Below are 20,798 nucleotides of genomic sequence, written 5' to 3'. Positions count from 1 at the left end.
CTGCCTCACGGTCACATGAGTCAACTGCTTAAAACAAAACTATATATGTAAAAATACTGAATGTATACAAGCCTATTAATTTGTATATGTGTGTATACATATTATATATATGTATACACATATGTTTATATGTGCGTGCGTTTGTAGTATATGTGTAAGTACTATATACAGTATACATACAAGCCTATATATTTGTGTGTATATATTGTATACATGAATGTCTGTGTATATATATAGAATACATATTATAAATGTGAACATGCTGTATATATACACACACCCATATATTAATATATGGGTGTGTGTATATATACAGTATATGTACACTGTATGTGTGTATGTATACAGTGTATATTTATATATAGGTGTGTATATATGTTGTATACCTGTATGTGTATATGTTTCTAGGTATTATATGTATATCTGTATATACTATTATATACACACTTGCGTATGTATTTATATGTGTATGTACATGCGCATATTTACATATAGGTGTGTGTGTGTATACATTGTATATATGTATGTGTCTATATCTTATATATATATGATATATGTATGTATATATACGATGAATTTATATATCCAGTACATATATATTTTTATGCTATGTGCTTTTATATGTAGGTGTATATGTGTGTCCATATGTATATACGTGTATGTATTGCATATATTATATGTGTATGTATGTATACTGTCTATATACACACCTAAATATCTTTGTATGTGTGTATATATGTATGATATATATGTACCTAGGTGTGTCTATTGCATGTGTTATACGTATATGTACATACTGTATATATACAAACTATGCATTTTATTTGTGTGTATGTATAGTGTATATGTCTGTGTGTATTGTATCTTTATGTGTATATGTGTGTATACATACTGTATATATACAAACTATGCATTTTATATGTGTGTATATATGTATGTGTGCATTGTATATACTATATGTGTATATGTGTGTATGCATACGGCATATATACACAGCTGTCTATTTTTGTATGCGTGTACATATGTACGTGTGTGTGTATATACACACACACACCCTATGGATTCTGTTTGTCTGGAGAACCCTCACTGATACGGACACTTATGACAATTGAGTAGCTGCTCTTTGCCAGCCAGGGAGCCAAAGGCTTGTCCTTTCGGTGTCTGCCTTAAGTGTCACAAGTTCCGGGAGGGAAGGTGATGCGGCTCCTACCAGTTGAGGTGCCTCAGGGTCAGAGAGGTGCACAGGGCGGGGGGCTGGAGCCTGGTGGAGCCCAGGTGGAGTTCTAGCAGCAGTACAGCCTAGCAGTCCCACTTCCCCGGGTGCTTCTCACAAAGACGCCGAGGGAGCGACGGGATCTGAAGGAGGGGATGAGGAAGCTTCCGTGGGTCCGCAAGCCCAGACCAAGGCTGACTCGTCAAGGGTGTTAGAGGTCAGGACTGTGGTTACCCTGGGGGTGGGCTTACACAGAGCCATTCACATTCTGAAAAAGTATCCATTCTGCTCTTGTTTGTATGTTTACCCCCCTCCCCCAAATCTTTTAAAAACAGATTCTCTTGATTGCTGGGAACACACACGGGGAAGTTGTGTGTGAGGGGGTGTGATCCAGGGGACAGGGAGGAGAAGCCCCTCACTCGTAGGGCAGGAGTGGCTCAGCTTTGTGAGCTGAGGATGGCCCACGAGGTCCCAGAGAGAAGGGTCCCCGCTCCGTCCCTGCTCTGTGCACCCCATTCCCAGCCTGAGAAGCCCAGAGCCACCACCCCCCAACACACACACACCAGGGAGGAGAGCCAGTCACCCTGGCTCCCAGGCTCCGGCTCCAAGGCTTCCGGCACTAGGAGCTATTTTCAGCTTTCATGCCCTAGGACACAGCCAGAGCTGTAGTCTCCGGAAACTCTCTATCTCTCGCCCGCCCTGCCTCCCTCCCTACTCTGCTTCTTCCCCCTCCCGCTCCATCTGTCCTCCCCTCCACCCTGCATTTCTACACAGGATGGCTCACAGACAGCTGCTCCCCGCGCCCACCTGCCACCATTCGATGGATGTCAAAGCAAGCCCTGGGGACTTCCCTGGAGGTCCAGTGATTAAGACTCCGAGCTTCCACTGCTGGGGGCGCGAGTTCGATCCCTGGTCAGGGAAATAAGATCCCACATGCCGCACGGCACGGCCAAAAAAAAAAAAAAAAAAAAAAATGAATAAAAAATAAAGTTATAGTGATGAGACAGCCCTAGTGGTGCAAGGATGGGACATATAGCTCTATGGTATAGAATAAAGGTCCAGAAACAGATATATGAGAACTTGCTATGACAGAAAGTGGGGAAATTAAGGAGTTTTCAATAAATGGCATTAGGACAATTGCATATCCATGTGGGAAAAAGTAAATTAGAAAAAAAAAAGCAAGCCCTGGTCAGGTGTGACCTTGGGCCCAGGGCCATTGGCACACGTTGTCATGTGGGACGTTCTTCCTTCGACTCCTCCCTCCCTCCTGTGTCACTGTGACTTCCTCCAGAACCTTCCTGGACTCCCCTACACAAGCCCGGGGTGTGCCCTCACCCGCCCTGGATCACCAGAATTCCAATCCCGGCCCACCCTTCCCCGCCAGGTAAAGAACTGTGCATGGTCAATAAGACCGTAGAGGTCATTGGCCATTGCTACTGCAGCTGGAATTGTTACTGTGTTTAGATAGGGTGACCAACACCCGCCCCCAGTTTGCCCAGGACCGCTCAGGTTTGAGCGCTGGAACTGTGGGGAAACCCTCAGTCGCGGGGAACCCCAGAAGGCTGGTCAGCCTATTTAGGACGGATCTTTCACTTGATCTCCCAACCCCCGAGAGCTAGAAAGGGCATCTCCCCCCTCCTTCCATTGTAACCTTCATTCATTCATCCACTCATCCCTTTATTCAGCTCCTTTATTCAGCAAGTATTTAGGAAGCATCTACTACACAGCAGACACTCTTCTAGGTGCTGGGGACATAACCGCATCCCTGTCCTCAAAGAGCTCACGTTCTAGCGAGGGCAGCAAACAGTAAACTGAGAAGGTGTGATTTATTACATGGGGATGAGAGAGGGGTCTCGGAGACCACTGCAGGGCAGGGGAGGTGGGAGAGGAAAGGGGCAGTTCTAAATGCAGGCGCTGACGGGATTGGGGCAGACCTTGCCCTGGGCCAGGCTGGTTGCTTCAACACAACTGTCCTCGCCCAGGGCCATCCTGCTCCCGCCTCACCCAGTTCTTCCGTGATGTGTGGGGAAAATCTGTGGTTGTCACAAGTGGGGGGGAGGGGCCCCTGGAATCAAATGGGTGCGGCCAGGGATGCTGCTAAACCCCACACAGTGCCCAGGAGGGGCCCTCAGCAGAGGGTGACCCGCCCCGAATAACCCCAGTGCCGCGGGGGAGGCCCTGCACTAATATGATTCAGACCCGCTGGTGCCCCCACCCAGCTTCCTGCACAGGCAGGGACTCTAACCGGGTCACCTCTGTATCCCGAGGTGACCTAGAGTGGGGCAGCCAGGAGGGCTGAAATGAGTATCGGGGGTGAAATGACAAATCTCTGTGCCTACTCTCCCCGCCGCACCCCAGGGGCGATGGCCTCTATCTCCTCCCTGTGCAGGTAGCTTTTCCCTGAGCCATTTCTTCTTGTCAAGGTCCCTGTCGCAGGTTGGGTTCCCCGAAGATGACGTTGAGAGCAAGGATTGGAGTGCAGGTGGTTGATGTGAGACGTGCAGGACCAGATACAGCTGCCATAGGGTCCCGCAATTCCACTCCTGGGCATAGATCCGGAGAAAACTCTAATTCAAAACTATACATACACCCCTGGAATTTCCCTGGTGGTCCAGTGGTTAAGACTCCGTGCTTCCAGTGCCGGGGGCATGGGTTCCATCTCTGGTCAGGGAACTAAGATCTCACATGCCGTGTGACAATAAAAGAAGAAAGAAAGAAAAAAGAAAGAGAGAAACAGAGAGAGACAAAGAAAGAAAGAGAGAAAGAGAGAGAGAGAAAGAAAGAAAGGAAGAAAGAAAGAAAGAAGAAAGAAAGAAAGAAAAGATACATGCACCCCAATGTTCATTGCAGCACTATTTACAATAGCCAAGACATGGAAGTTGCCTAAATGTCCACTGATGGATGAATGGATAAAGAAGATGTGGTACATATATACAGTGGAATATTATTCAGCCATAAAAAGAATGAAATAATGCTATTTGCAGCAACGCGGATGGACCTAGAGATTATCATACTAAGTGAAGTAAGTCAGAAGAGAAAGACAAATATCATATGATCTCACTTATATGTGAAATCTAAAATACGACACAAATGAACTCGTCTATGAAACAAAAACAGACTCACAGACATAGAGAACAGACTTGTGGTTGCCAAGGGGGAGAAACAGTGAGGGAGGGTTGGATTGGGAGTTTGGGGTTAGCAGATGCAAACTATTAAATATAGGATGGATAAACTACAACGTCCTACTGTCTAGCACAGGGAACTATATTCAATATCCTGTGATAAGCCATAATGGAAAAGAAAAAAGTTTTATTTATAGGTTCCATCCCGAACTGAGCTGGCCCATCCCCTCCCATGGTTCTAAGTGCAGCCCGAGGCTGCAGACTTCCCACCGTGGTCTTCAGCTCCAGAGCAAGCCACCTGCAAACCACCCACATCTTCCCAGGGGCTGGCAACTCTCCTTTGCTACTGATTCCAAGACACATCCAGATAGCAAAAAATGTGACCATGAAAAGAAACTCAGGCATGTTCAAATCAGGGAAATAACATTCTTATTTCTGTTCAGTACTCGCTTAATTTTAGAATAGCTTAGAGTTACAAAAAAGTTGCAAAGATCTGTACAGAGTGTACAGAGTGCCGTGGACCCTGACCCAGTATCCCTATTTCCAACACGTTAGTACGTTAGTACGACATGTTTATCCAACTAAGGAACCAAGATGGATACATTGTTATTAACTAAAGTCCACACTTGATTAGAATTTCCCTAGTTTTCCCCTAACATCCTTTTTCTGTCCCAGTCTCCTCTGGGCTGTGACATTTCTCAGACGTCCCTGGGTTTTGATACCTTGAAAGTTTTGAGGAGGACTGGTCAGGTATTTTGTCCCTCAATTTGTTTGTCTGTTCGTTTTCTGATTGTTTTCTTATGGTTGGTCTGGAGTTATGGGGTTTGGGGTGGAAGATCCAGACAGAGATAAAAATGCCATTCTCCTCAGGTCACATCAAGGATACACACCATCAACGGGACTTATGACAAACGATTTTACCCTTGATCACATGGCCAGTATCGTCTTTTTTTTTTTTTTTGCTGCGTTGGGTCTTCGTTGCGTGCGGACTTCTGTAGTTGTGGCACGGGGGCTCAGTAGTTCTGGCTCCCAGGATCTAGAGCGCAGGCTCAGTAGTTGTGGCCCACGGGCTTAGTTGATCTGCGGCACCTGGGATCTTCCCGGACCAGGGCTTGAACCTGTGTCCCCTGCATTGGCAGGCGGATTCTTTTCTTTTCTTTTTTTCTTTTGCAACCAAAACTTTAATCCCAAGGATTCTCACAAAACATATTACAAATGACAGCATGAAAAAAAAATTGCACAGTAACTCAAAGTTCAGCTCTACAATATACTCTTAATCTGGCAGGACATTGGTATCCTGATCATCTCAAATTTCCAAAAAATATTACAAAGAGCTATGTATTCATGTACAGCAATCACAGAGGGGACTTATGACCTAACTCAAAGGTAAACCAACTTCCTTGAAACTTCTTAGATTCTAAACTCCCTGGACAACCTCTTGTCCAGTGTGAAGACTAGTGGAATTTCTAAACCTCTAATCTAGGGTAAGGGTGCCGCTTTCATTTTTACCTGCTGGCTTGTGTTCACAGCACCTTTTAAAGACTGCTTGCTTAACTACATCTGCATACCATATCCCAGCTACAGAAAGTCTTTTCAATGTTTCCATAATAGTAAACATCACACTTTAGGTGGGCAGGAGTTAGAGTTTTATTATCAGTCTAGGCAAGACCAAAAATTCAAAGCAAATTCAATTTTGCTTAAGGGAACATTGTAAGGTAACAATTCTTCACATAACATGCCTCATATGACCCATTTCAAACCAGAGAGATTGACACCTTTATGTGTCTCTGGGTCAAGAGACAAACAAATGTGAACAGCTAAAACATTTAAAAAGTGCACCAAGGGTCGCAAGTCTCAAACAAAACTTGAATTTTCTGTACATACTCTTGCCAAATGAAGTTATTGCCTGTACACCACTCCTCTTGCAAAGTGGTCTTCTATTTCCTTTCATTTGGCCTAGATCGGCTAGGAGACGTAGAGAAAGATCGGGACGGCTTGTGATCTCTCTCCTGGGACAGGGATCTCTCTCTTCTCCTAGATCTAGAAAGGGACCTGCTCTGGCTGACGGAGAAGGCTCTCCATCTTGGAGATGTGTGGGAGGTGGAGGACTCCTCCTCCGATAATCATCTCGAGGGCGACGACCCCAAGAAGGAGGCGGTCACGATTTCGACTTCTCTTTTCCCCATTCGACAGGTCCACTCTTACTCGGCAGCCACCTAGCGTCCTCCCATCTAGTTCTCGGACAGCATCGGCTGCATCTCGGGGATCTTCACGTTCAACAGGAGCGAAGCCGGGAGGGTTTTTAGCAACCCACACACTTCCATAAGAGTGTCCATAATAGCCTAAAGCTCGTTCCGATTCAGCCTTGTTACCACTGTTTCCAAGATTCCCTACATAAACTTGACAGTCCAACAGACAGGAATCACGATGCAAGACCCTCGTGGCTCCTGGGTTTCACGGGCCACAGGGTGGTCCCGGGCCTCTAGAATCTGGCAGCTGAATCTGCTCGCGTAAGTTGTCCTGTGGGGATGCTTTTCCCCCTGTGTGTCCAGCCCGGGGCCCTGCTGTCTTGGCCCGTCCTCCCGGGTGAGAAGGTGAACCCCAGCTCCCTGGAGCAGACACTCAGTGCCCTGGTGATCGGACTCATGGCTGACGGGGCTGGAGCGGCGGCTGGACATGTGTGGCCAGCCTGGTGGTGTTTGGCCCCGTCTGCAGTTCCCGTTCCAGCTGAGAAAGAGCCTCCCTGTGCTATTTTCTCCTGCTTGTGTAAGGATCCCCGGTGTCATTTGACAGAAACGTAGATGGTGTGTTCTTTCTCTCTTTTCTCCCTGCTTCCTCTCCTCCCTCTCTGCCTCCCTCTCTCCCTGTCCCTCTTTCCCTGTTCTGCTCTCCCTCTACCTCTTTCCCTCTCCCTCTCTCTCTCCATCTGACTCTCCCTCTCCCCCCCTCTCTCCCTCTCCCTCCCTCTCCCCCTCTCTCTTTCCTCTCCCTCTCTCCCTCTTCCCTCTCGCTCTCCCTCTCCCTCCTCCCTCTGCCTCTCCCTCTTCCCTCTCCCTCTCTCCCTCTGCCTCTTTCCTCTCCCTGTTTCCTCTCCCCGTTTCCTCTCCCTGTTTCCTCTCTGTTTCCTCTCCCTCTTCCCTTTCCTCTCTCCCTCTCCCTCTCTCCCTCCCTCTCTCCCTGTGCCTGTTTCCCTGTCCTTGTTTCCTTGTTCCGCTGTGCCTCTGCCTCTTTCCCTCTCCCTCCCTCCCTCTCCCTCTCCCTCTCCCTCCACCTCCTTCCCTCTCTGGAGAGGGAAGGAGGTGGAGGGAGAGGGAGAGAGAGCAGGAGAGGGAGGGGGAGAGGGAGAGAAAGGGGGGAGAGGGAGAGAGGGATAGAGGGAGGGAGGGAAAGACATCTCTCCCTTCCTCCCTCTATCCCTCTCTCCCTCCCTCTCTCCCTCTCCCTCCCTCTCTCCCGCTCCCTCCCCCCTCCCTCTCCCTCTAACTTTCCCTCTCCCTCCGTCTCTCCATCTCCCTCACTCCCTCCCAGAGAGGGAGAGATGAGATGGAGGGAGAGGCAGAGACAAGGGAGAGGGAGAGAGGGAGAGGGAGAGGGAGGGGGAAGAGAGGGAGAGAGAGAGATGTCTCTTCCTCCCTCCCTCTCCCTCTCTCCTCCTTCTCTCTCTCTCTCCCTCACCCTCTCTCCCTCTCCCTCCCTCCATCACTTTCCCTCCTTCTCACTCTCCCTCCCTCTCCCTCTCCCTCTCTCCCTCCCAGAGAGGGAGAGACAGAGGGAGAGGGAGAGGGAGGAGAGAGGGACACGGAGAGGGAGGGAGGGAGACAGAGAGGGAAGCAGGCACCCTCTCTCCTTCTCCCACTCCCTACATCCTTCTCCGACTCCCCCTCTCCTTCGCTCCCTCCCTCTCCTCTCCCTCCGTCTCTCCCTCTCCTTCCCTCCCTCTAGGAGAGGAAGAGGAAGGGAGGGAGAGGGAGAGAGGGAGGGGGAGGGAGAGGGAGAGAAGTCTCGACCTCCTTCCCTCTCCCTCCCTCGCCCTTTCCCTTCCTCTCTCCCTCTCCCTCCCTCCCTCTCCCTCTCTCTGTCTCTCCCTCTCCCTCCGTCTCTCCCTCTCCCTCACTCCCTCCCAGAGAGGGAGAGATGGAGGAAGAGGCAGAGACGAGGGAGAGGGAGAGAAGGAGAGGGACAGATGGAGGGAGAGGGAGAGGGAGGAAGAGGGAGAGAGGGAGATGGAGAGGGAGGGTGGAGAGAGGGAGAGAAGAAGGAGAGAGGGAAAGGGAGGGAGGAAGAGACCTCTCTCCCTCTCTCCCCCCTCCCTCTCCCTCTCCCTCTCTCCCTCTCCCTTGTCTCTGCCTCTTCCTCCGTTTCTCCATCTCTGGGAGGGAGTGAGGGAGATGGAGAGTTGGAGGGAGAGGGAGAGGGAGGAGAGGGAGGAGAGGGAGGGAGGGAGAGGGAGAAAGGGAGGGAGAGAGGGATAGACGGAGGGAGCGAAAGATGTCTCTCCCTCTCTCCCTCTATCCCTCTCCCTTCCTCCCTCTCCTCCCTTTCCCTCTCCCTCCGTCTCTCCATCTCCCTCACTCCCTCCCAGAGAGGGAGAGATGGAGGGAGAGGCAGAGACAAGGGAGAGGCAGAGACAAGGGAGAGGGAGAGAGGGAGAGGAAGAAGGAGGGGGGAGAGAGGGAGAGAGAGAGAGGTCTTTTCCTCCCTCCCTCTCCCTCTCTCCTCCTTCTCTCCCTCTCTCCCTCATCCTCTCTCCCTCTCCCTCCCTCCATCACTTTCCCTCCTTCTCACTCTCCCTCCCTCTCCCTCTCCCTCTCTCCCTCCCAGAGAGGGAGAGACAGAGGGAGAGGGAGAGGGGGACGGGGAAAGAGAGACAGGGATGGAGGGAGGGAGAGAGGGAGGCAGAGAGGGACAGGGGTGGAGGGAGGGAGAGAGGGAGGCAGAGAGGGACAGGGAGAGAGGGAGAGGGAGAGAGGGACAGGGAAAGAGAGACAGGGATGGAGGGAGGGAGAGAGGGACAGGGCAAGAGGGACAGGGAGAGAGGGAGGGAGAGAGGCAGAGGGAGAGATGGAGGGAGAGGGAGAGTGAGAGGCAGGGAGGTAGAGGGAGGGAGGGAGAGAGACAGGGAGACAGAGAGGGAGACAGGGAGAAGGGCTGATGGGGGCTCCCTCCCCCTCCCATCCTCTCCCCACTGCTTTCTCTTTTTTCTGCTTCAACAAACACCAGGCGCCTTTTAGATCAGCCCTGAAGTCAACGTTGATGCTTGGACGGCCTGACCTCCCTGCTGCCTTCCAGCCCAGGACCACAGCTGGGAGATGAAGTCTGCGGGGCCCTGGGCGGCGGAGGCGGGCTGCACAGACAACTCCTCTGACGCCCAATCTCTCCTCCTTTACGAGGCAGCCGCCAGCTCCCCTCCCTGACTCCCCAACATTTGGGGCTTTTTTAATATGTGTCGATAATGCCATGAGCTACCATTTAACTTTTCCACGAGGACCCATCTCCCGAAATGCAGTGGTTTTCAGCCTTGGCTGCACTAGACAACCCCCAGGGAACGGAGAGACCTCTGTACCTCCCTCTCTCTCCCTCTCCCTCCGTATCTCCTTCTGGCTCTCTCCCTCTCCCTCTCCCTCTCCCGCTCCCTCTCCCTCTGGGGTGATGCCCGATGAGCTCAGATTCGCAGATGTTCCCCCCATCCCCTCTCTGTGCCTTGCGTGGGGCCTGGGCCTTCTCACTGTGGGCCGGCTACGGCCTTGACATTCAGACATCGGTTCCTGCAAGGACACTTGCGTTTGGTCCATACCGCGTGTGGCTGCAGCCTGTGCTTCTCCCTTTCAGCATCTTCAGTAGATGGGGGCTGTGCATGAGCCCTTCATCTTCCCCGCAGACACCACTGGTGCTTGCTCGGCCTCGCGGGTGATGCGGGGGGCACGGGGGACAGTCTTGTGTCCCCACCTTCTTGGGCTGCAGACAGGCCACGTTGGTCCTGTGGTGACTGGGGGCTCCCAGGAGAACCCCACCGCAGAGCCGGAGAGGTGGCCCCAGAGAAGGTGGCGTACGCCTGGGGCCGGGCCTCACCAGCCAGCCCTGGGCCACCTGCAGCAACAGGCCTCTCGCCGTCCAGGGTCTGGGTGTTCGGGCGCCGTGGGGATGAGCTGCTGTCTGCATGGCAGCCGAGTTTGTATTGTTGAGCCCGGGGAGGCCCCTGGGTGGCTCCTGGAGAGCCTGGTCGCATTTCTTCCTGCCCTTGGCTTTAGAGCTCATCACGGTTCACGCCGTTTCTGGTTCCAAAAGGACCTGTGTTCATAAAGACCACGTGTTAGGACAGCACCAAAGTGTCTAGAAATCCGGGCCAGGAGGAGGAGGGAGGGGGACTGGCTGTGCCCGCCAGTGGCCTGAGAGCCCTGGCTGCCCGCAGAGACCTGGCCCGGGGCTCGTGGGGAGGGCGTAGCCCACGGTCCCCAGCGCTGGCTGTCTCTGGGTTCCAGGAGAACTGCGCGATCCTCGGGGAGCTGGTGAGGCTGCAGGCTAAGAAGTCCCGCCTGCTGGGGTTCAGCACGCGTGCCGACTCCGTGCTGGAGATGAACATGGCCAAGACCAGCCAGCTGGTGAACACTTTCCTAGGTAACCCCGCCTCCCCGAGTCCCAGTGGGGACGGGAGTCAGGCGGACCTTGACTGGACGTGGTGCTGCCTGAGACCCCACTGTGTCAGCCCTTGGGGGTCGCCTTCCCCAACCCTTCATTCTGCCTCGAGGGGCGTGGGGTGGGGGGCGGCTGGGGGGCTGCCACAGGGACATAGCCGAGCCTCTCCCCTCCACCCACAGATGAGCTGGCCCAGAAGCTGAAGCCCCTCGGGGAGCAGGAGCGGCCGTGATCCTGGATCTAAAGAAGGCCGAGTGCCAGAGGCGGGGCCTGCACTTTGTCGGGCCCATCAACGTCTAGGACCTGCGCTACTACATGAACCAGGGGGAGGAGACGCGCTACCACGTGGACCAGTACCTGCTCAATGAGTCCTTCCCCATGCAGGGGGTCACGCGCGGGCGGCTGGGCATCTCCCAGGAGCTGCTGGGGCTGACCTTAGACCTGGAGAAGGGCGCCAACATGTGTCACGAAGATGTGAGGCTCTACACGGTCCGGGACGTGGCCTCGGGCAAGGTCATCCATCGGCAAGTTCTACCTGGACCTCTACCCTCGGTGCATGCGTGGGGGAACCTGTCGGCCATGGGCCGGGGCTCCTCTGTGGAAGCGGGGCCTCACCCACGTCCCTCTCCAGGGAAGGGAGGTCCGGGCACATGGCCTGCTTTGGCCTGCATCCGGGCTGCCTGCAGCAGGATGGGAGGTGCCAGATTGCCATCGCGGCCATGGTGGCCAACTTCACCAAGCCTATGCCCAACCCGCCCTCCCTGTTGCAGCATGATGAGCTGGAGACCTACTTCCATGAGTTCTGGCAAGCGATGCACCAGCTCCGCTCCCAGGAGGGTGCGGGCGCGGGGCTGCAGGCAGGGGGCGGGGAGGGCCCGGGCTCTCCCGTGGTCCTCAGGCAGGCCCTCGCCACGGGATTCTTCCACTGATGTCACCCCGCACGTGGCGACGCCCTCGGTGTCAGTTTCCTTCATCAAACCCCACTCACTGGGCGCTTACACAACAGAAGTGGATGTCCTCGAGACTCTGGAGGCTGGAAGCCCCAGATCAAGGAGTCAGGACTGATTACCTGCATGTTAAATACATGTATTCAAGAGTTGCCTTCAAAAAAGACAAACGACAAGAAAGGCACGTTGCCTGCGACTGGTGACAGTCGGTGATGAGAACCAGAGGGTAGGCTCTGGGGCCGGGAGCGCCGCACCCTGTGAGGCCCTGGGGCTGCTGCCAGTCTCGGTGGAGGCTCAGCAAGTCCCAGTGACTTTCCCACGGGGGGGTCCCCAGCTGAGCGTCTGGGTCCGGGACCCAGTGTTCGTTCACTCTTCCTGCGGTCAGCGCTTCGTCCTGAGAGCGATGCTCTCACAGGCTGCACCGGAGCGCGTGGGGACAGTTTACTGAGCTGTGCAACCGTCACTACTGCTCTGTTCTGGAACATTTCCCTCACCCCAAAAATGTCCCTCACGCCCTTAGTTATCATTCCCTCCCCTCCCCTGCTCCTGACAACCAGGAACCCACTCTGACTCTGTGGATCTACCTGTTCTGGATGTTTCCCCTCAGTGGGGTCACACCCTGTGTGTCCTTCTGTGTCTGATTTCTCTCCCTGAGCATCGTGTTCTCAGGGTGCATCCTCGTGGCAGCGAGTGTCAGGGCTTCACACCTTTGCGTGGCTGAGGGCTGGAAAAAAGACAAACGACAAGAAAGGCACGTTGCCTGCCAGTCTGGTGACAGGCGGTGATGAGAACCAGAGGGAAGGCTGTGGGGCCGGGAGCGCCGTGCCCTTTGAAGCCCTGGCGCTGCTGCCAGTCTCGGTGGGGCACGGGCAGCGCCATCCCCCAGGAGCTGCTGGACAAGCTCATCCAGTCCCGGCTGGCCAACCCCGGTGCGGCCAGGCCGAGGGAAAGGAAAGGGGCTCCCGGACCGCCCGGCTGAAAGCACGGCCTGGACACAGTGCCAGCCCCCCGTCTCCTTCCTCCCGCCCTCCAGGCCTCTTCAACCTGTGCCAGATCGTCCTGGCCAAGGTGGACCAGGCCCTGCACACGCAGACGCCCTCGGACCCGGCCCAGGAGAATGCCCGCCTCTGCCAGGAGATCCTCTGGGTCCCAGCTACGCCAGGTAGCCAAGTGCGCGCCGGGCCCACCTTAGCGGTCGGTTGGCAGCTACTGCCCAGGTCAAGAGGATCGTCTGGTGGTGTGTGAAGGGGGACCGACTGACGGGCTTTGGCCGAGGCCCGCTGACCCCTGGCCTCTTCCTGCCTGGGTTCCTGGGCTGGTCCCTCCAGCTGTGGCCCGCGGAGTCCGAGGGTGGGGTGGGCGTATCTGCACATGCTTTCTGGAGAGCCTGGAAGAGGCAGGAGAGGGCTTCATAGCCCGGACGAAACTCGTCGACGAGGTTTGCCTGTGCGTGTCGGTGCGGAGATGCGGTTCACTCCCTCGTGAGCGCTTTCACCCGCGCTCTCCCCGTGCTGGAGGGCGAGCCCTGACTCATCCCTCGGAGCCTCGGGCAGCTGTCCTTGTAAGAGGCTCAGGGGTGAACCCTCGTGAGCTTCAGCAGAAAGTCGGCAAAGATTGATTTGTGTCCCTCCACTGAGTTGCCCGCAAGGTCCCCGTTTTCTACAAGTGTTGGGCCAATACTCCCTCTAGTGGCGGGGGACTCAGACAGGGCTGCTTTGAGGCCCCCGCTCTGGGGAAGGGGCACGGAGCGGCCAGGGGGCCGGGCAGGAGCCTCTCCCCGTGTGTCCCAGAGACCCACCTGCCTGCGACCTTCGGCCACCTGGCAGGAAGCTACAACGCCCAGTCCTATGGCTACCTGTGCAGCGAGGTGTACTCCACGGACACGTTCCACACACGCTTCAAGCAGGAGGGCGTCCTGAGTGGCAAGGTGAGAGGCCGGCCTGCCGTGCAGACCACCACGGAGGTCCTTGGCCTGGGCCTAGATGCTTGTGCCGCCCCCCTGGGCCTGCCAGGCTCTGAGGGCCCTGCCCTGGACCCCCTGCTCCCCTGCCCTTTGTTGAGTCACAGCAGAGGTGGCCACACCCACACCCTCAGTGAAGGCGGAGCTCCACCCTCCTGCAGCCCCGCCCCCTCTCGGCAGGTCGCCATGGACTACAGAAGCTGCATTCTGAGGCCGGGGGCTCCGAGGATGCCAAGGGCATGGTGAAGCTCTTCCTGGGTTGCGACCCCACGCAGGACGCCTTCCTCCTGAGCAAAGGGCTGCAGGTTGAGGGCTGCAAGCCGCCGGCCTGCTGACGGCACGGGGTTTTGCCCACCCAGGCGGGCCGGGTGCCTTAGCGCCCCGTTGGGGCGGGGGAGGGGCTGCGTGTCCTCCCAGCCCCTGAGTCCCCAGCGGCCGGCCTAGGCCAAAAGTCTCCACCTGGAACTGTCTGGAGAGCCTGGCATCAAGGCTCCCCCTTGTTGCACTAATGCAATGTCTTCCTGGGGAGCTTTCCTGGTAACAAAACGGTTCTTTGAAAACGTAGCCATTAATAAAAAGACTCTACTCCTGGTCTCTGCCTGCCGTCCCTTCTACCACAGGAGTGGCATGGGGGCCGTCACACTGGGGGGAGTTCTGACCTTGGTCGGGGATCAGCCCTGGGGCCGTGGTGACGCGTCTGGGTCACTGGGAGACGGCTGAGCTGTGGGGTGAGTTCAGACGGAGATGGTGCCCCGCACCCCGACCGGGCAGGCTCTCCAGTGAGGGGGTGTCAGATCCAATGTTTGGGCCAGTATTTATGACAGAAAACAGTGATCGAGTGGCTGAACTTCTCCATGAAGACATAGTCATGGAATTCAGATTCTTGAGGACTCCAGTTTTTTTTTTTTTTTTTAAGGTTTAGGTCAGGGTAGGGCTTGATGTTCCTAAGTGTTGAAATAGAGCTCTTTAAAGATTTATTGATTGATTGGTTGATTGATTCCTATGTTGGGTCTTCGTTTCTGTGCTAGGGCTTTCTCTAGTTGCGGCAAGCGGGGGCCATTCGTCATCACGGTGCGCGGACCTCTCACCATCGTGGCCTCTCTTGTTGCGGAGCACAGGCTCCAGACGCGCAGGCTCAGTAGTTGTGGCTCACGGGTCCAGTTGCTCCGCGGCATGTGGGATCTTCCCAGACCAGGGCTCGAACCCATGTCCCCTGCATTAGCAGGCAGATTCTCAACCACTGCGCCACCAGGGAAGCCCAGGACTCCAGTTTTTGTGAAAACACATACAAGCGTCACTAAGTCCTTAATTACAGAGCAGGAGCAAGGCACTGTAAGCCATGTCCAGCTAAGATTCTCACTGCCAAGATCCCAGATGAAGATCTGCCCATGAAAATCAAGGTCTAGCCTCTGATACAGTTGAGAAATCCCAAGAAACCAAAACACTCTGCCGTATGTTTTAGCAGGTTTTGTACATCTTGGTACTATTGACACTCGGGACCATAGTCTTTTTTTTTTTTTTTTTTAGGTTTTTTTTGGGGGGGGAACCTGTGCACTGTATGATATTGAGCAGCATCCCTGGTCTTCACACCCTAGAGGAGAGTAGCACCCATCCCGAGCCATGACAACAAGAATATTTCCAGACAGTGCCAAATATTTGCCAGTAGGGCAAATCACCACCAGTTGAGCACCACTATCTTACGACAATCATCTGGTGCAACCTCTTGCATTACAAATGAAATTAGACCCAAGTGGACAAGTGACTTGACATCTCTGGATCTCTGCAACTAAGAGGAATGATGCATTTTAGGTATCTGTCATATTATAGGTGCACAGTCTATTAAATGAGTCTCTCCTTAATGTCTCTTGAAGTGTTTACAACACTCATTCTTTCATTTCAAAACATTTTGTTGAGCATGTGCTGTGGACCAAGTCCATACTGAAGACAATTAGATGAGTAGGATGCCTGCTCTGCCCTTAAACAGCAGCCAGTACGATGAGTAAGAAAAGTAAAGGCAAAGGAAGATCATAATAAAGTCAATCATAAAAATCTAAATAGTGTGGTAGGGAAATGAATTGAATTTGATTAATCCACACTACAGACAGAACTGATTCCCCTAGAATGGACATCTGTCTTGGGCTTGATACACATATTGCTATTCACCAGACAAGAAAATCTGTTCTGTGAAAAAGATACAGCAAGAACAAAGGGAGTATAATAAGATGCAAATAAATGCCGAAAAAGATAAGTCATCTGGCACTTAGCTAGGTCAAGGAGGTGGAGAACTCTTTGGGGTGCAGGAGATGAGAATGTGAAGATAAATGGTCCCCAACATAAAGGCATTAAAAGCTGCAATACTTTTAAGTGTAAAGAGTCTACACTTTATCCATATGTTATTGGATAGCTGGGGTGTTTTCTAGAGACATATCAAAGACATGTTTTAGGAAGATGGCACAATTGGCATGAGCAGAGCATGGGTTGATAAAGATAAGCCTACATCCAGGATATATAGCAATTTCCCATCCCAGAGACCATGGTACCTGAGCTGAAGTAGAAGCAGTGGGATGAAGGAAAGCAAACATACTCAAGAATGGTCCAGGGGGCCTGAGGCAAAGTTCTGGTAAAGTGAGTGGAAATCAAGGGAAGTTCAAAGATAAGTGAGGACCTGAATCTAAGGATTATTGAAAGACATGCTGAGGAGTTAGGACAGAATCCTTCAAGCAGTGGTTCTTCCACTGTTGTCTGTGGGATGCTAGAGCCTCCAGATATGTCCAGAAGACTCTGGAACTTACTAAGCTTGACAAATGACACATCGTCTATTTCTCTCCAGAATGTGCACAATTCTCCTTAACATATTAAAGGTGCTATAACTTCTTGTGATTAAAAAACTTCTGTTTAACGTTATTTAATCCATAATTTAGACACACACATACCTTTGTGACTAACAAAATAATACCAAGCATGACAACAGGAGATAAGATGGGCCGTTTGGTTGATGCCAAAATTAGACCCTTGAGGCAGTTGAGAAAGCATATATTGGAAAGGTTCTCCCAAGTTCCAGGGATGGGTGCTAACTGGGGTTGAGGAGCTTTGAGTCCACAAATAGGGACTCATGTGAAGATGGGGGCCGATCCATCTTACCACTTGTAGATGCCTTTTGAGTACTGTTTCTTGAAGCCAATCCAATAATACTCATCTTTATTTAGATTGAGGAAATTCTGCATAGGAAGAAGGCAGATTCAGTCAAGACATATGTGGGGCCATAGGTGGAACTGGGCCCATTAAGCCGTAGATGGGTGGTCCATGAAAAGAACTAAGACATAGTGGGCCCCAAAGATGGATGACATTGTCCAATATAGCAGTTGAGTACTCAGGCAAAAAGGTCTCGATAGGCCTCCATTTTCACCCTTATTATGGCCTATGTGGTCAGTCAAATTATGGTCACCTATGATGCTCAGGCTGCTAATCTGTAAAATAGAGACAACAAAGGCATCTGCCTCTCAGATTCAATGAAGCAATAAGAGCACATTGTGGTGCTTAGTTGATCACTGGATAAATAGTAAGTAAGAGTATTATCAAAGGGCATTGATGAGAGGGTGAGAATTTTGGACTCTACCCAGTGGACATGTTTTTGGCAATCAATTGGATTCTTCTGACAAATATGGAGACCTGCTGTGTGTCCAGTCAGCTTCCAGGAACTATGGACTCAAAAGTGAGTTAGATCCAGCTCTTATCCTAGGATAGTCCTCATATGTAGGGTGATGCCCCCATAATCTGGCAGCATTTTCCAGAGTTGTGTACTGTGATGGAAGAGGGGTTGGGGAAAGACATTGAGGGTGGGTATTTGATCTGGGTTGTGAAGTACGTGTAGATGTCTTCCATGCAGATAAAGAAGAAAGAGCATTCCAGACAGAGGGGCCATAAAGAATGATTTCCCCAAAACTGAAAAAGAATAAATGGTGGTGGACCTTCAAGATGGTGGAGGAGTAGCACGTGGAGATCACCTTCCTCCCCACAAATACATCAGAAATACATCTACATGTGGAACAACTCTACAGAACACCTACTGAGTGCTGGCAGAAGACCTCAGACTTCCCAAAAGGCAAGAAACTCCCCACATACCTGGGTAGGGCAAAAGAAAAAAGAAAAAACAGAGAAAAAAGAATAGGGACGGGACCTGAACCTCTGGGAGGGAGCTGTGAAGGAGGGAAAGTTTCCACACACTAGGAAGCCCCTTCACTGGCGGGGACAGGGGGTGGCGGGGGTGGGGGAGCTTCAGAGCCACGGAGGAGAGCACAGCAACAGGGGTGCAGAGGGTAAAGTGGAGAGATTCCCACATAGAGGATCGCTGCCACCAGCACTCACCAGCCTAAGAGGCTTGTCTGCTTACCTGCCGGCCGGGACGGGTCGGGGCTGGGAGCTGAGGCTCGGGCTTCAGAGGTCAGACCCCAGGGAGAGGACTGGGGTTGGCTGCATGAACACAGCCTGAAGGGAGCTAGTGCACCACAGCCAGGAGGGAGTCTAGGGAAAAGTCTGGACCTGCCTAAGAGGCAAGAGACCATTGTTTTGGGGTGCACAAGGAGAGGGGATTCAGAGCACCGCCTAAATGAGCTCCAGAGATGGGCGCAAGCCACAGCTATCAGTGTGAAGACGAGAGATGGGCATGAGACGCTAAGGCTGCAGGTGCAGCCACCAAGAAGCCTGTGTGCAAGTGCAGCTCACTCTCCACACCTCCCCTCCTGGGAGCCTGTGCAGCCCGCCACTGCCAGGGTCCCGTGATCCAGGGACAACTTCCCCGGGAGAACACACTGCTCGTCTCAGGCTGTTGCAACATCACGCCAGCCTCTGACACTGCAGGCTCGCCCTGCATTCCGTAGCCCTCCCTCCCCCCAGCCTGACTGAGCCAGAGACCACTAATCAGGTGCTACCTTGCCCTCAGGCAACCTATACGCAGAGGCGTGGCCAATCCAAAGCTGAACCCCAGGAGCTGTGCGAACAAAGAAGAGAAAGGGAAATTTCTCCCAGCAGCCTAAGGAGCATCAGATTAAATCTCCGCAATCAATTTGATGTACCCTGCATCTGTGGAATACCAGAATAGACAATGACTCATCCCAAAATTGAGGCTGTGGACTTTGGGAGCAACTATTGACTTGGGGTTTGCTGTATGCGACTGACTGGTTACTGGTTTTATTTTTATCTTAGTTTAGCATTTAGAGTTTATTATCATTGGTAGATTTGTTTATAGATTTGGTTGCTCTCTTCCTTTTATATATATATGTATATATATAGATTTTTTTTCTTTTCTCTCTTCTTGTGAGTGTGTATCTGTATGCTTCTTTGTGTGATTTTGTCTCTATAGATTTATTAATGATAGTAAAGATGATCCAAAATCTTGGCAATAGAATGGAGAAAATACAAGAAACGTTTAACAAGGACCTAGAAGAACTAAAGAGCAAACAAACAATGATGAACACACAATAAATGAAATTAAAAATTCTCTAGAAGGAATCAATAGCAGAATAACTGAGGCAGAAGAATGGATAAGTGACCTGGAAGATAAAATCATGGAAATAACTACTGCAGAGTAGAATAAAGAAAAAAGAATAAAAAGAATTGAGGACAGTCTTAGAGACCTCTGGGACAACATTAAACACACCAACATTCGGATTGTAGGGGCCCCAGAAGAAGAACAGAAAAAGAAAGGGACTGAGAAAATATTTGAAGAGATTACAGTTGAAAACTTTCCTAATATGGGAAAGGAAATAATCAAGTCCAGGAAGCGCAGAGAGTCCCATACAGGATAAATCTAAGGAGAAACATGCCAAGGCACATATTAATCACACTATCAAAAATTAAATAAAAAGAAAAAATATTAAAAGCAGCATGGGAAAAACAACAAATAACATACAAGGGAATCCCCATAAGGTTAACAGATGATCTTTCAGCAGAAACTCTGCAAGCCAGAAGGGAGTAGCAAGACATATTTAAAGTGATGAAAGGGAAAAAACTACAACCAAGACTACTCTACCAAGCAAGGATCTCATTCAGATTCCACGGAGAAATTAAAACCTTTACAGACAAGCAAAAGCTAACAGAATTCAGCACCACCAAACCAGCTTTACAACAAATGCTAAAGGAACTTCTCTAGGCAGGAAACACAAGAGAAGGAAAAGACCTACCATAACAAACCCAAAACAATTAAGAAAATGGTAATAGGAATACACGTATCGATAATTAAGTTAAATGTAAATGGATTAAATGCTCCCACCAAAAGATATAGACTGGCTGAATGAATACAAACACAAGACCCGTATATATGCTGTCTACAAGATACCCACTTCAGACCTGTACATATGTGGTATACAAGAGACCCACTTGAGACCTGGGGACACATACAGACTGAAAGTGAGGGGATAGAAAAAGATATTCCATGCAAATGGAAATCAAAAGAAAGCTGGAGTAGCAATTCTCATATAAGACAAAATAGACTTTCAAATAAAAACTATTACAAGAGACAAAGAAGGACACTACATAATGATCAAGGGATCAATCCAAGAAGAAGATATAACAATTGTAAGTATTTATGCACCCAACATAGGAGCACCTCAATACACAAGGCAAATGCTAACAGCCATAAAGGGGAAATTGACAGTAACACAATCATAGTAGGGGACTTTAAAGCCCCACTTTCAGCAATGGACAGATTACCCAAAATGAAAATAAATAAGGAAACACAAGCTTTAAATGATACATTAAACAGATGGACTTAATTGATATTTATAGGACATTGCCTCCAAAAACAACAGAATACACTTTCTTCTCAAATGCTCATGGAACATTCTCCAGGATAGATCATATCTTGGGTCACAAATCAAACCTTGGTAAGTTTAAGAAAATTGAAATCCTATCAAGTATCTCTTCCG

General features: G+C 51.3%; 1 protein-coding gene and 1 pseudogene across 2 annotated transcripts in view; both read left to right on the top strand.

The window, feature by feature from the left end:
- PGLYRP2 (peptidoglycan recognition protein 2) overlaps window positions 1-20,798 on the top strand; it is a 360,132-nt gene that overhangs the window by 179,331 nt on the left and 160,003 nt on the right. The gene's annotated exons all lie outside the window — the stretch shown is intronic.
- LOC309657045 (thimet oligopeptidase-like) lies at window positions 6,864-14,453 on the top strand (annotated as a pseudogene). Its single transcript, XR_014268297.1, has 7 exons — window positions 6,864-7,013; window positions 10,650-10,950; window positions 11,151-11,520; window positions 11,600-11,858; window positions 12,769-12,844; window positions 12,949-13,077; window positions 13,706-14,453. The product of XR_014268297.1 is annotated as a thimet oligopeptidase-like (transcript).

Source organism: Balaenoptera physalus (genome assembly GCF_965194825.1).
Source record: "Balaenoptera physalus genome assembly, chromosome: 3".
Taxonomy (NCBI): Eukaryota; Metazoa; Chordata; class Mammalia; order Artiodactyla; family Balaenopteridae; genus Balaenoptera; species Balaenoptera physalus.
Note: the sequence above shows the minus strand (reverse complement) of the source record. Positions and strands in the feature narration are given on the sequence as shown.